Source organism: Lutra lutra, chromosome 6, assembly GCF_902655055.1.
Source record: "Lutra lutra chromosome 6, mLutLut1.2, whole genome shotgun sequence".
Classification (NCBI taxonomy): Eukaryota; Metazoa; Chordata; class Mammalia; order Carnivora; family Mustelidae; genus Lutra; species Lutra lutra.
The window spans coordinates 5,363,418-5,378,746 of NC_062283.1; positions in this window are offsets into that span (position 1 = coordinate 5,363,418).

Here is a 15,329-nt window from a genome sequence, read left to right on the forward strand (position 1 = left end):
GTCAGTGTTTTTCAAACTATTTTTTGCTTCCTATATATCAATGTATGCAGTACACTTGAATAAATTCCCAATGCCAGTTGTTGAAAATCACTAACTGTATTTTATGATTCCTTGAAAATGAAAAATGCATGGGTGTGTGGATGTGGCAAACGCATACTTCATCATTTTCAACTGTTAAGCTTTTGCTGCAAAGGTTTTTTCCAGGCAGATCAGTGGAGTTTTAACGTTCTACTCAAGAATATTGATTTAATAAAGGGGGAGAGAAGTTGGCATTTTTGTCAGGTCTTCCCATTTGAAGACTGATCACTTATGGGTGGTGATCCCCTGAGCCTAGTACGTCTGGACTTATTTATATAAACATAGATGCTGTCAGAGGATTGCAGCAGGCGATACAGTCTGCTGCTTTGTTAATACAATTACTCCTGCCTTCTCTACGCAATCAAAATTGTATAGAAGGTTAAGATAATAATCGAAGTTCAAGAATGTCTCCTTAAAAACAAAAGACTTAGGCCTAAGTTAGACGAAACATGGTTTTATTAATTAACTTCATTTACATGTTTGTCCAGCTCTACTTGGCCTGTCTGATTTAAACTAAATGGGAGTCTAATAATACTTACCAATCAAAAGTCCTTGAAAGAAAATTGACAGACAGAAGTGAGCATGAGAAAACGATTGCGCTGAGGTGTACTATATGATCACTTACGTTGTTTGGCTTCAAGAATAGTAATAATTTTATTTTTTTATTTTTACTTTTTAGTTTTTAAAAGTATTTTATTTATTTGAGAGCAAGTGAGAAAGCAAGAGCAAGAGAGAGAGCAAGCGAGCATGGGTGTGTGCAAGAGTGGGGGAGGGGCAGGAGGAGAAGGACAAGAAGGATCCCTGCTGAGCAAGGATCCAGATGCTGATGTGGGGCTCAATCCAGAACCCTGGGATCAGGACCTAGCTGAAGGCAGATGCTTAACAGACTGAGCCACCCACTTAGGCGCCCCAGGAATAGTAACAATTTTAATGAAATATTCCTTAATCGATTCTTTGGGAAATGATGTGTTTCTAGAGTATTTATTTTCCTAGAGTTAACCTATATATAATAAAGATTAAAAAGAAAACCCCAAATATAATACACAATATAGAAATAGGCAAATGTCTTAAAAATCCAATTCAACTGGCTAAGTGATTGATAAAGTGTACAATGGCCACTACTTTTTTCTTTGAGATTAAAAGCCAGCTAAGAATGAACAATAGCTCACCATTTACCATGACACATATAAAAACAAGAAACCAAGACAAGTAATAAAATATAATACTCCTTTGCATCAACGGTTCAGAAAAAAGGCAAGCCGCATTGGGAATTTTGCTCCTTGCTTGTGTATATCATGTTATGTCACACAATAAGAAAGCTGCTGTGAATGCAGTAATAGAAAAAAGCCATTTAAATCTACCTATTATTGTAGGCACATAACAAATGAACCTTTTTTGTACCCTCCCTTCAAGGTGGTCCAGGAACAATGGTATAGTAAGAGCACATCAATACTGATGGTGCATAGTTTTTCTCCACTTGGAGGAGGTGGAGGAGGGGAAAAATCTATTTAATAAATGTATTTTAATAATGTAGTACTTTTATATCATAAGTCTCTTTGGCCAGATTGTCCTACCATCACACAAATAGGAATTATCTGGCAGCTATCCTGTGAATTTTGATTTAACCAGAAAGCTAATCTGGATCAATTGAGATAAAAAGTCAACTTACCCTGAGAGAACTGAAGTATAGGTAAATTTATGAAAAGAGTTACTTTCCATTTTTCTTTGATTTCTTTTGGCTCAGGCAAAACTGTCCCTTGTGGAAGGCAGACTGCTTTCCACATGTCTTGGCGTGAGTTTTGAATCATGGGACTTGTTACCTACGTGGCTTTCAGCATGTTACTGGTCTTCGAGACTCAGTTTCCTTGTGAGTCAGGAAATAACTATCTTGCAAGATTGTTGCAAAGCTTAACCATGACTTAGGATATTAATTTATAAATAAATCTAGCAGAAGCACAGAAACCTACACTCTGGTAGCAAATAGAGAGCTGTACACAATAGACAGATGACTAAGGAAAGGAATAATCCAGTGGGTATATATAACATTTTTGTTACTAAAATTTAAAATACTTAGTTCAATTTAGAAATTCAATAGTAACTTACACACACACTTTAGGGGTTCCACTAACAAATACACAAATACAGTTTTCCATCTCAAATTACCTAGCTTTTAAACCTAGGTTGCATATGTAAGATAGCCTTCCAGGAAAACACATTTCAGAAAAGAACTAATGTGATTAAAAGGAAGCCACATCTATATTTCAATGAAAAAGTAATTGTTAGCTAGTAAAAACTTTGTTCAGACATCTGAGGGTTAATGGGCAAAGCCACCCAGTGCAGAACGCGATCACAGGGTACAAGCATTTGTGACTCTAACTCCTTAGGACAATTTTTTTTTTTTTTTTGTCTGATGACTTTATATTAGTAGAGACTGGCTGAATGTTGGTAAATTAGGGGCATCTACTCAGGTTATGTAAGTTACCAAATTATCCCTAGTCATTGTTTATACTTTAAAATACATCAAAAACTGACATTGTATCAGTGTTGTTTCTCCATCTCAAGTTCCCTTTATTTCATTTACCCTCCTTGCTCCCCAATATCTCACAACTACAACATGGCAATGCTGTCCCTATGGCTTCTCCAAGGGATCCAGCAAACATATTAGAGCAGCGGGAGTACAGTTCAAATTCAGGAGGTGGAATTTACCGACCAAAGTGACTTCTAAATCCTGGACCCTGAGTCTCACTGACATACACACAACACACACACAATCAAATGGTCTCTTAAGCCTGAGTTAGGCTGTATTTGCTTCTCTCCACCGCCCTTGCCTTCAGTGGAATGGCATAACCCCAAAGTTCTAGCCCTTTAGTTTGGACAGACCCACTGTAAATGGCCAACCTCACCTAGGTAACAAACGTCTAACATGCTAAGTGTGTGTTCTCCCCAACACAAATCAGTGGGTAAAGTGGAAAAGACCCAAGCCCATGTTGCCTCTTCAATGGTATCCTGAATTTACTGCAAGGGTAGGAAAGTGACGAGTAATTTGCAATTAAAAAAAAAAAGAAGAAGACATATGGAATTCATCTTAGCCCTTCACTCATCTTCACTACTGTTCAACAGACCTTTTCTGAAAACAAGGTGGGTGTTTTGTTTAGATGGTGGGTTATATTCAGGAAATGCAGGAAACTTCTAGATTTCACTCTGAAGCTTAAGCAGATGCTAAATCTTAAGTAACTGCTGTAAGGCACTCAATAATTTTATCAATCTGTCTTAGCTTTAAAAGTCAAGCTATTCTCATTATATGTTAAAGAAAAATACAAATTATAAGAACACAAGTTCACTGTTTTTCTGTTTTTAATTGTCCGTGCCACCTGAATGTTCTCCACATTAAAAAACAAAAAACAAAAAAAACACTGACATCAATTCCTCACTTGAGAGCATGTCGTTGGATGAGTCTGTGGGATTAATGAAAGTATATTGTTCACCAGATTTACTATTTGTTTGAGAAAAATTGAAAAATCATAAAGCTTGTACAAAAATTACTATTCAGTGGGAATATGTGACTTTTATAATTATTAGTGTTTCTAAAACTATACATCCAAATCGCTTTCAACATTGATTTTTCAATGCCCCTCATAAAAAACATACATTAAGAAAAAATCTGCATCTTACAAACACATTGAATATTCAACAACAACAAGGACAGAAAGCGGGAAACGTACACTACTCCATGTCTATGCACAGTTTTAGAACTACCAACCCTTCTGGAGGCTATAAAGGACATCATATTCTAAGCCATTTGGCATAACCATTTCTTTGTTTGGTTGTAGAAAGCAAGCTCTGGTTGTGAATGTATTTGATTTTATAGAACATTCAAAATTGTCTTGATTGCTATAGAACTTTGAAAGGAAACTGACAATTGGTCTGCATTTGGATTTAAGAATGCTGGGACAGGTTGCTAAAGAGTGGTACTCTCTAGGGGTGTTCTGAGGTACATGATAGAAAGATTACTTATCCCTCAGTGTGGCATTCCATTTTACCCATTTAAGCCAGCTTTAATAAATTACTGGGGAAAAAAAAAAAAAACATCAATATCTTAATATTCAGTCAAACCCTCTCGGTCTAGTGAATCAGGAACATCTAGTTTACCTTTCCCAGATCCTCTGGAATTAGATTTGATGAATGACCTTCAATCACAGGAAGTACAAATGTCACATCATTGCATGTGACATAACACACTGGTCAACTAAAATACAGTGAGAAAGGTAGTGAAGCCTTTTCAAAGATACTTAAAGGGAATTTCCTTTTAATTTACATGTGGTCTGGATGGGAATCCTAGAGAATCACCAGTAAAACAAACAAGAACATCACAATGTGAAAGTGGATAAGCTTTTTTATCTCCACCCAAAATAGTTTTCTTTATAGCTCTCTTCCCATGAATCAAGTTCTTGGTCATTTTCTCACACAAAGACTACCTCTTAAGTGACACTGCCTAGCACTTTAATTGAAGGCAGATGCCTTTCTTCTTGATTTCTTTGCATTGCCAAGCATGTCCTATAAAATAATTCAGTGAAATTCTTGTCCTTTAACTTCACATATTAAAAAAAAAATCATAGGGGCGCCTGGGTGGCTCAGTGGGTTAAGCCGCTGCCTTTGGCTCAGGTCATGATCCCAGGTCCTGGGTTCAAGCCCCACATCAGGCTCTCTGCTCAGCAGGGAGCCTGCTTCCTCCTCTCTCTCTGCCTGCCTCTCTCCTTACTTGTGATTTCTCTCTGTCAAATAAATAAATAAAATCTTTAAAAAAATAAATAAAAAAATTAAAAAAATCATAATATATTGAATAACACAGAAGTCTCTCACTTTTACAATGAGATTAGGTGTTGGGGATTTCTTCCATACCCTCCATGTCCACCACATCATCTTACTAGTGAATTTTAAAATCAGGAAACAAAAGGAAAAACAACTGTTCACAAACGGGTCATCTTCAGGATGTATGTAAATTTCCTCTTTTCTTTCACTTTGGGTATGTCATTTAGAGAATGACCTCTGGATGAGGGATCTGATTAAAATACAAGTCGGCAGCCTTAGTTTTGATACAAAGTTTTATAGAAGAGAACTCTTCTTCTATCTAAAGTTGAGGCAAAGTGGAGGTCTATCTGAAGGTACTGTGATTTAATTTCCTGCATGGGTGTGTACATGTGTGGGCATTTGCCATTTTGACCATAGCAAGCAGAATACCTCCCTTCTTCCCTAACCAAAGACTTCAAAGTCCTATTCCCCAGAACCCAAGAATACGATAGGCTACATTACAGAGTGCTTTTGGGATTTCAAATCACCGATCTTGAGATGGCAGGTTATCCTGGATTTATCCAGGAGGGCAGAATGTAGTCACAAGGGTAGTGCAGTGATAATCAATGGAAGAGGGAGGCAGAGAAAAGGTAAAGGTCAGAGTAAGAGGACGTGACAAGAACCCAAACCACCACGGCTGGCTTGGGAAGGGGCCACAAGCCAAGGAATGTGGAACACCTCTTGAATGTGGAAAAAAGAAACCTGGAAATGATTCTTCTCCAGAGCCTCCAGAAAAGAATGCACCTTTGATGACACCTTGAGTTTAATCCCATGAAATTGATTTCAGACTTCTCACTTCCAAATCTATAGGACAATAAAGCCATCATGATTTAAGCCACTAACCTTGTGGCAATCCCTTACAGTAGCAACAGGAAAATGATACACAATGCCTGTAGTTCATTCTGTAACATTACTGCAAAGTGGTGTCCTGCTCTATTGGACAAGGAGTGTCAGACTGATTGGGGTGGTGGTGCCATGGCCAGAGAGAAGAGAGAGGAAACATAATATTAAGTTAGTTTAGAAAAGCTTCATGTCATCAAAGAACTGTCTCCTTGAATTTTTTTTCTACTTCTATGCCCCTTTGCAATGCTAACTATGGCAACAGATTGTAAAATATGATCTAACTTTGGTTTAATCTAAAAAAATTAAAGTCTCATTCCAAAGGTCTTATTTTAATAAGCTTTTCCTTTTGCAAAATAGAAAAACTTTCCTAAGCATCCTGTTAACTAAAATTAGACTAAATGCTATCCCAAACTCTTCCTTTGTTACAAATCCATCTGTGGAATGTGTACATGTGTGTCTCATAGGTACCTGCATTTATCTGTCATAAGTCATTTTCCTCAGGACTATTCTCACGTAAATTCCTTTCCGTTTTTGTTTTAACCAATTTCTGAAAGAGTGGCAATCACTTGGTTTCTATTTTTGAGTTAACTGACTGTGTATAGCATTCTACAGATGATTTATCATTCCTGGCTTAAATATGTAAAATCTCAACAGAGAGGCGTTCAGCCTGGAGACTGCATTTTTAGTCACTGCTGATCTGAATTCTAGGACTGGAAGGGAATTCCGAATTCACTAACTCCTCTTTAGGTAGATATCTACATTAATGATCCAGACAGACATTGCCCTTTTTTTCCCCCCCTTTTTGCATTTTCCAGTCCTCCTGGGAAGATATTTTCATAGCAACGTGAAGTTGTGTTTCAATCCATAACACTGTGCTTTATTATGTCTAACCTAAGTCCCTTCTGATCCATTCAAACCTAGTTTCCTGCTATGGTCTTAATAGTAATATGTCACAACCCTTTTTCTTCTGAATCATCTTCCTCTTTATACTTGAAATATCTTAAGTAATCACTATCCCCCAATGATAGTTTTGTCCTCTCCAGGCTTAATGGAGTCTAAACTGTTTTCCTGAAACAGGAGAAAAAATTCAGCAATTAATCATATTCATTCTTCTCTCTTGGGGGTACTTCATAGGTCAGCTGTGGAACCCAAACAAAGTACTATATCCTAATTCAATTGTGATCATTAGGGATTGAATGATATTAAGGCACTTCAGTCGATGTTATCTGTATCATTGTCAAATTTCTTACATTATTACTACATTAAAGACTCATCTTTAATTCATGGCCTCCATAGCCTGGTTTTTTAATCACAATTAAAATCAAAGTTTATTTCTACCCAGAAATTTTGTAGTTTGTTTTCCATTAAAGGAGTTATAATCCAAAGACTGTGGGACTGGGGACAAGGAAAAAAATCCTATGCAAGACTCTTCTCTTAACTGGGGCTCAGTTTGTTAGCTAACGTGAACCACAGAGACTCATTGTACTGTCTTCCTCCAGCTCCCATCCCTGAGATAGTTTAGATTAATTGATATACATTTATGGAACTCATGAAAATACCCCACTGTTTGCTGTGAAGAGCCACTTGATTTTTTTCTCACACAGAAAATGTCTCTAGCGTGTTAAAACTAGTATAATAGTGGATGAATCCAAAATGCAATTATTTTCTAAACTCTCATCTTCTAAGCATTTTCCAATATTTTCTTAGGGATGGCAGGTGAGGTAGAAAGCCTCTAATCTCTTGGGCTATGGTTCCTATAACTTACAGTTAGACTTTAAATGTTAGTTCTTTTTTTTTTTTAAGATTTTATTTGTTTATTTGACAGACAGAGATTACAAGTAGGCAGAGAGGCAGGTGGTGGGGGGCAGGGAGGGAAGCAGACTCCCTGCTGAGCAGAGAGCCCGATGTGGGGCTCGATCCCAGGACCCTGAAGGCAGAGGCTTTAATGCACTGAGCCACCCAGGTGCCCCATAAATGTTAGTTCTTATATAGGGATATTTACCTGAACTTTCGTAAGTTGCTCAAGAAGATATGTAATACACATGCAAAATCAGCTACACTTACCAAAAAAAAAAAAAAAAAAAAAAAGAAAGAAAGAAAGAAAATTAACTCTCAGACAAGGTGAAATGCTAGGTTAGGTTCTCCTTAAAATAATCATGAGGAACCCTTAGGAATAAGAAGAAATGTCTTTATTCATGCTGTATGTCTGAAATTTTTGTAGCGCATATCCTGGAGACAACCTCAACACATTTCTGAAGAACCATGATGGGAAACTACGACATGACGTGAACTCGAGAAGCCCCATATATTCTTTTGGGCATAGACAGCTTTGTCCCCTTCAGAATCTGAGTTATTGGAATACTGCTAAGTTTGGGGCTAATGATTGTGTCTTGAATAATTGAAGTTCTAGCCCTTTAATGTTTTTGATCATATTTTCCTCCTTTCACATATACATTGCGGTCTTTACAGATGGGTTTAGAGAGGTGGTTTTCAACCAGGAGTTAATACTGGCTACAGTTGTAACGCAGAATCTAATTCCCTTCGAGGAAAGTTATCCCTATCAGCAACAGCACTCTTTCAAAGAGAAGACCCTGAAGGCTGAGCAGGTATAATTGAAGAGAAGTAAAATGTTCTTAACTATTAAAATTTACTTCTGGCTCACAGGATTTAATTAAATGTTTTTGCACCTGTTCAGTTATTTGTATCCAAAATTCAGATTGTCAGCATTTATTTTAGCAATCGGCAGTCCAACTGGCCTGGGAAGGACAGACAAGTTGTTTATTCTTCTCTGTACTGGAGAAATCAAAATATAAGGAGAACATATATATACATAAGCAGAATGTTTCGCTTCCTTTGACCAACGGTGACTTATATCCTTCCCTCTCCTCTAATACCTGACATATTAAAAGCTTCTTGTTTTTTGTCCTCAAAGTGCATTTGTCACAGAAAATTGGCCCATGCGATATATTAACATCGCTGTGATGAAGCAGCTTCTGACACATTCAGAAGACTTTGTTCCAGGAAATACAGTTGAGTAATTGAAAGATGTGATAATTTTTTCTCACTCCCAGTTTGCATGAAAACTGTTCCAGGAAAAATGGGTTCAGCTGTAATAGTGCCTGTCAGAGTCCTTCCCACGGGAAGTGCGGATTCTCAGTGACACTCTTGATCCATGGGGAGACACGGAGATGGATCGCAGTCAGACCTTGAACTTCAAATTAGTGGACAATGGCTCTGTGGAGATACCAACTAATTCTCTCCCTACAGGAATATGGTGCAGCCTGACAGGCCCGTAGCATCCATTATTTTTAATTGGGGAGAAAAATGACACAGTTAGAGTGACAATACCACATATCCATGGCCGAACTTTGTGATGGGTAAAAAATTTGCCGGCAAAGTGGACTTTCGTTTTGTATTCAGTTCCTTTTCACACCAACGGGAAGAGGTGTGGGGAGAAATGTCTAAATGTCAGACAGTCAGTGAGGAGACTGCTGCTTCTCAGCAGAGGTAATTAGGTGGACCTTTCTCAACCCTGGACTAGGGAGTGAAGGCTCCTTCTAGGTAATAGTGCCCTTTATTCTGTTTTCAAGAGCCACAGACCAATGTATGTTCTCAAAAAGGCACTTTCCCCTCTGTGATTAAATATTTATCACAGCAAGAAGCTAGCAGTGGGACTAAGTGCCTCCAATTAGCCACAACAGAGGGCTATAAGTGACTTTAGAACAAGTATCAATATTTTAAAAGGGAGGAGCAGGTCAGAGCAGTGAGGTTGCCAATCTTTATTTCTCCCCACAAGCCCATTACAAGGGATGCTGTGTGTTGGTAAACATCAGCACTCACCAGCCTTCTGCTCTATTAGCAAGTTTTTGGTGGCAAGTGCCAATTAGAATATAACTTATGGATAAACTCTCTTGGTCCTGCAGTCTTAAGGGCAAAGAGCAAAAAAGAAGCCTTCTAAGAAGAAAGTGATCGGTTCCAAGTCTACATGATTTAGCTCCACTGTTGCTCACCAAGAGAAAAGTTTGGCTTCATTTCCAGGCAAAGACACGCTCCTTGAAGGCAAGTGCTCTACGGTCTCTAAGTTCTATTGTACACTCAGTGCCTAGACGGACGAGAGATTTCAGCTCAGCTCTGATGGCCACTTATGCTCGGCCATCCTGAGTCAAAGAAAAATTAATACCCATTTTTCACAAAGACATCATCTTTCCAGTCTTCGAGGATACAAAAACAAGGTTAACGTGACAAAATGACCAGATAGTGCCCAGGAAAGGGAAAAAAAAAAAGGTACAGCAAACCTCTTAGAGAGAAACTGGCAATCTGAGAATATTTTATATATATATATATATATATATATGTGTGTGTGTGTGTGTGTGTGTGTGTGTGTGTGTATGATATAAAGCCAATAAAAAAGACAGGTTTCTGTCTATGAAGGCAGATATCCAGACGTTTCACACCCTAATCAAAAGTTGTTTGACTGTAGTTTTGTGGTACAACCGTTTGATACCTACATGTAGCTCTATTCAGCGTACGTCATGAACAAACCATCATTCATGAACGTGACAATGATATCCCCTGCCTCACAAAGTAATAAAGGAGATAGTGCAATGTGATCACAGGTAATACTGTGCCTCAAACTGCCATTCAGCCAATGTCTGTCCACTCCCTAACCCTCCCTTAGTACAGAGCTGCTTGCTTGGGTGGGTTAGTCTCTTACAACTACTCTTCTGTAAAAATAGGAAACTAATATTACACTCTAGGTTAACTAACTGGAATCTAAATAATAACTTGAAACTAAAAAAAACAGGTATCATAAATGATCCCTTCACCTGCACTGTAACTGTCAACATCTGGCACATCAGTTTATACTGATGTGAGAACTCAGGAAATATTTTTTCAATGTCCTAGAACTTTGTGTATCATATGGGCCTAGCCATGACTCATCTAGATATAAACATTCACATGTGACGAGTAATAATATCTAATACATCCAATTTGGGGCCCCAGATCCAAATCATGGCAGATCCTCGAATCTCGTGCCACATTTTATTTCTGCATGGTGGCATTCCGGGTTAATTTTGTGAAGTCTCTAAAAATGGAATGGGAAGATGTATTCCCACTGTCACCCAGAGACAATGTAAAGAGGTTCCCAGTCTTGAGGAAGTTCACTTCTGCTTCTTTTTCCTTTAGAATACTTCTCACAGGGGCACCTGGGTGGCTCAGCGGGTTAAAGCCTCTGCCTTCGGCTTGGGTCATGATCCCAGGGTCCTGGGATCGAGCCCCACATTGGGCTCTCTGCTCAGCAGGGAGCCTGCTTCCTCCTCTCTCTCTGCCTGCCTCTCTGCCTACTTGTGATCTCTCTCTGTCAAATGAATAAAAAAAAAAAGAATACTTCTCACAGTCTAGGTGGTCACTTCTGGCTGGGCTGTTATGCCCCCAAAAGGAAAACTTACAGTCTGAAAGTAATTATGTCTATCTGGTAATTTTTGTTAAGATACTCATGTACCTAAAGTGTCCCTATCAAAATAGATCAAATGTAAGTGTTAAACAGATGTGTTAGCAAATGCTAATCTATGTCAGTTGGCTCTGAGTTTCCCTCATTGCATTGTGTCCAAAGAATGGCTATTCATTCCAGGGGCATCCAGGTGCCCAGGGCAATGGCTCGTCCAAAGTGCATACCAGTTTGAATGCCTATTCTGCCCTATTTACTCATAAATGTTACTGCATTTAGCAGAATTTGTCACGAGAGCTCCTTCTTAAAAATAATGTACTTTCTTCCCTCTAACCCCGGAGTTTACCAGCTTCTACCAAAAAAATAAAATAATATAAATAAAAAAACTGACCTTAGCTGTATAGTCGAACTTGACTTGGGCTAATGTGCAACACAGACAAAGATGCATTCCTCACTACTTCCAGCGTGCTTACTCATCAACATTCCCCCTCCCCGTATTTTGTGTACAGAGCCACGCAAACATTAGGGTGACGAAGGTGAGTTAACATCTGTCTGCTGTAATTGGTGCCACAATGGTAAACATGGTCCCAATAACCATCCCCGTAAATGTGCATTTGGCAGGTCCACTCATCCACCAGTGATTAGAGGATGTGGCAGTGAGCTCAACGGCTGCATTGGGTAAACAACCACAGGGACAGTACAAGCTTTGTTGCATCGGAAATGGCTCTTGTTACCAGTCCTGAGTTCATGTGATTCTTGGAACAGGGCAGGAGGCTGAAGATGAGATGCCTTTGGACCAACAATGTACCATTTAAATAAATTTGAATAAAAATAGCTTTTTTGGAGCTACAATAAATTCCACTTAACTGACAAGTCGCTATTGATAATATATATATATATATTTTTTTTTTTCAGAGAGTATATAAATTGAAACCAAACTAGAAATATTTATCATCTCAAAATGCTGCAGGTTGGACTAAACCTGTAATATTTCACATGTTCCCTGGTTATTTGAAAATGTGCAGGATTTGTATGCGTTACAAGATGAGATCTCAGGTGCTTCACTGAGGAACAAACCACAGGGACTGTCAAAAGATCATTTATATGGCTGCTCTCTCTTGCTGTGACTGTTCTGGTCTGTTCAGAAGTTCTTTATAGTCATTGTATCCGAACACGTTTTTTAAGGCAAGTACAGTGCTTGAATTTAGGAACACAGCATTAAAGTTGTATGAACAAAAGAAGGGCAGAGAGACCCTGATAGAATGTAAAATGCAGTATTTGTTGTATATCTATGCTGTCCTCCCAGTGGGTGGTCCCCGTAATAAGCCATGCAAGACCGGTGTAAGCCTGTTCCCTAAGATCAATGCCACGACTGCGGTCATCCATCATCTCTACCACAGGCAGGATGCAATCAATGGTAATCCATCTCTTTCCCATTGGATAATTGATTTTTTAAAAAATTTGTGGGATTGATCTTTTTTCATTTTAAGAAACTGTCATTGCATAAATACAGTAGTTTTAAGGACTGAAGGGGGAAAAAAAGGTCTGGTTGTTTCAATGAAAATCTAATGTCACTAGATTTAATTGTATTCTTTCATGATTAGCCCTGGGGGGAACAAAAATGATAAAGTTTTGCTTTAGGTAGTTGCCTGTGTTCCCATTCTGGCTATTTCCCCCTCTGCTGGGATCTTTTAGCTGCTTACCAAGTTTTCTGTTTGTGTTGACTAACTCACATTAAATTGTTCTCTACTAAAGATGTTCGAATCCTGAGGACTTTGACTTTTACAGAGGTCTTTAAAAAAATAAAAACTATCATTATCCCTGAAGGATTCTACTTCGGGGACAATGATAACTAATTAACATGGTTTTTTGAGTGAAGGCTTTTTAAAAGACACAAATGTGGGGCGCCTGGGTGGCTCAGAGGGTTAAGCCTCTGCCTTCAGCTCAGGTCATGATCTCAGGGCCCTCGGATTGAGCCCCGCATCGGGCTCTCTCCTCAGTGGGGAGCCTGCTTCCCTCTCTCTCTCTCTGCCTGCCTCTCTGCCTACTTGGGATCTCTGCCTGTCAAATAAATAAATAAAATCTTTTAAAAAAATAAATTAAATAAAAGTCACAAATGTGGGGCGCCTGGGTGGTTCAGTGGTTAAAGACTCTGCCTTCGGCTCAGGTCATGATCTCAGGGTCCTGGGATCGAGTCCCGCATCGGGCTCTCTGCTCAGCAGGGAGCCTGCTTCCCTTCCTCTCTCTCTCTCTGCCTGCCTCTCTGCCTACTTGTGATCTGTCTGTCAAATAAATTAAAAAATAATAATAATAATTATTATTAAAAAAAGTCACAAATATTACACTACTTAGCCAGACTTCTGATTTTCTCTTTTGCCTTTATATCTCTAACACTTCTTAGCATGCCTCACTTCCATGTATTTACTCATTCAAGAGGTATTAATGTTGAGTCTACAATGTGCTAGACAGACATTGTTTACTCCACTGGGTATACATTAATTAAAAGGAAAAAAAGCTGAGTCTCTCCCTCAAAGAACTTACATTGCAAGAACAAGAGAAACAACAACAGCAAAAGAAATACATAAATATCTTCTAGTTCTGGTAAGTTCTACAAAAATATAAAGTAGTCTGATCTCAGAGTGACTGGAGACTGCCCGAGGCGGATCACCTGGGAAGGCCCTCTTGGTGGAGGTGACATCCTATACAAGAAATAAAACATTCTGAAGTTCTACGAATATAAGAAATAAAAAATAAAGCAATTTGAAAGTAAAAGATCATGCTGGGATGAGAAGCCATGGTTTTGGGCTGGGTGTATGGAATGTTGCAGTGATGATGCCTAACTGAGAGCTGAATGATGAGGAAGAGCTGACAACACAAAACTACAGGAGAAGACGACTCCGGCTGAGTGGCTCATTAGTTCAGAAATGTTAGGGTGGAGTCAATTAAGCATGTCCCGAAAGAGGGTGGTGTATACAGCAGAAAGGGAGCCAGTGCCCCTGCATGCAGTGAATGCCAGCTCAGCCTACAAATGCCCTTGTCATCTAGGAACCGAGACAATTCAAAGTCGTGCTCATGGAACACCCCCAGCCAGAGGTCTCTGTTACAGTCTTACTTTAAATTTATCATAATGAACACTAACTTCTATAAAATTCATTTGTCAGTGTGCCTATTTTCACCAAGCACCAAACCTGAACTTTCCTAGGACAGTCTCAAATTCAGAAAAAGTCCTAAGGTCTTCCTTACAAGGGTGGTAAACATGTTGATTGACTTTAGCCCTTAACATGCAAGGTGATGTGGACATTGGGGAGGGTATGTGCTATGGGGAGTGCTGTGAAGTGTGTAAGCCTGGTGATTCACAGACCTGTACCCCTGGGGCTAATAATACATTATATGTTTATTAAAAAATTAAAAAAAATTATTAAAAAAAACATGGAAGGTGAGTTTTCAAGGTCACCTCTTAAAATATATTAATAGAGACATATTTGTTGGTGATTTTTCTTTTTCTTATAATGTCCTGATCAGGTTTTGGTACTGGGATATGTTGACCTCATCAAACGATTTGGGAAACGTTTTGATTTTTTTTTTTTTTTCCTCCTCTGTTTTATGTAACTCTTTGGGTAAGCTTGGGCTTTTTTTTTTTTTTTTTTTTGAAGGAATATGAATGGATACACTTTTATTTATTTATTTTAGCACATTAAAAAGTTTCAACAACAGGAGGAGGAGTCAAGATGGCGGAGAAGTAGCAGGCTGAGACTACTTCGGGTAGCGGGAGATCAGCTAAATAGCTTATCTAAAGATTGCAAACACCTACAAATCCAACGGGAGATTGAAGAGAAGAAGAACAGCAATTCTAGAAACAGAAAATCAACCACTTTCTGCAAGGTAGGACTGGCAGAGAAGTGAATCCAAAGCGACGGGAAGATAGACCGCGGGGGGAGGGGCCGGCGAGCAGCGGAGCAACGGAGCAAAATCAGGACTTTTAAAAGTCTGTTCCGCTGAGGGACATCGCTCCAGAGGCTTAACTGGGGTGAAGCCCAGGCGGGGCCACCCAGGCGGCCTCAGGTCCCGCAGGGTCGCAGAAGGATCGGGGGTGTCTGAGTGTCGCAGAGCT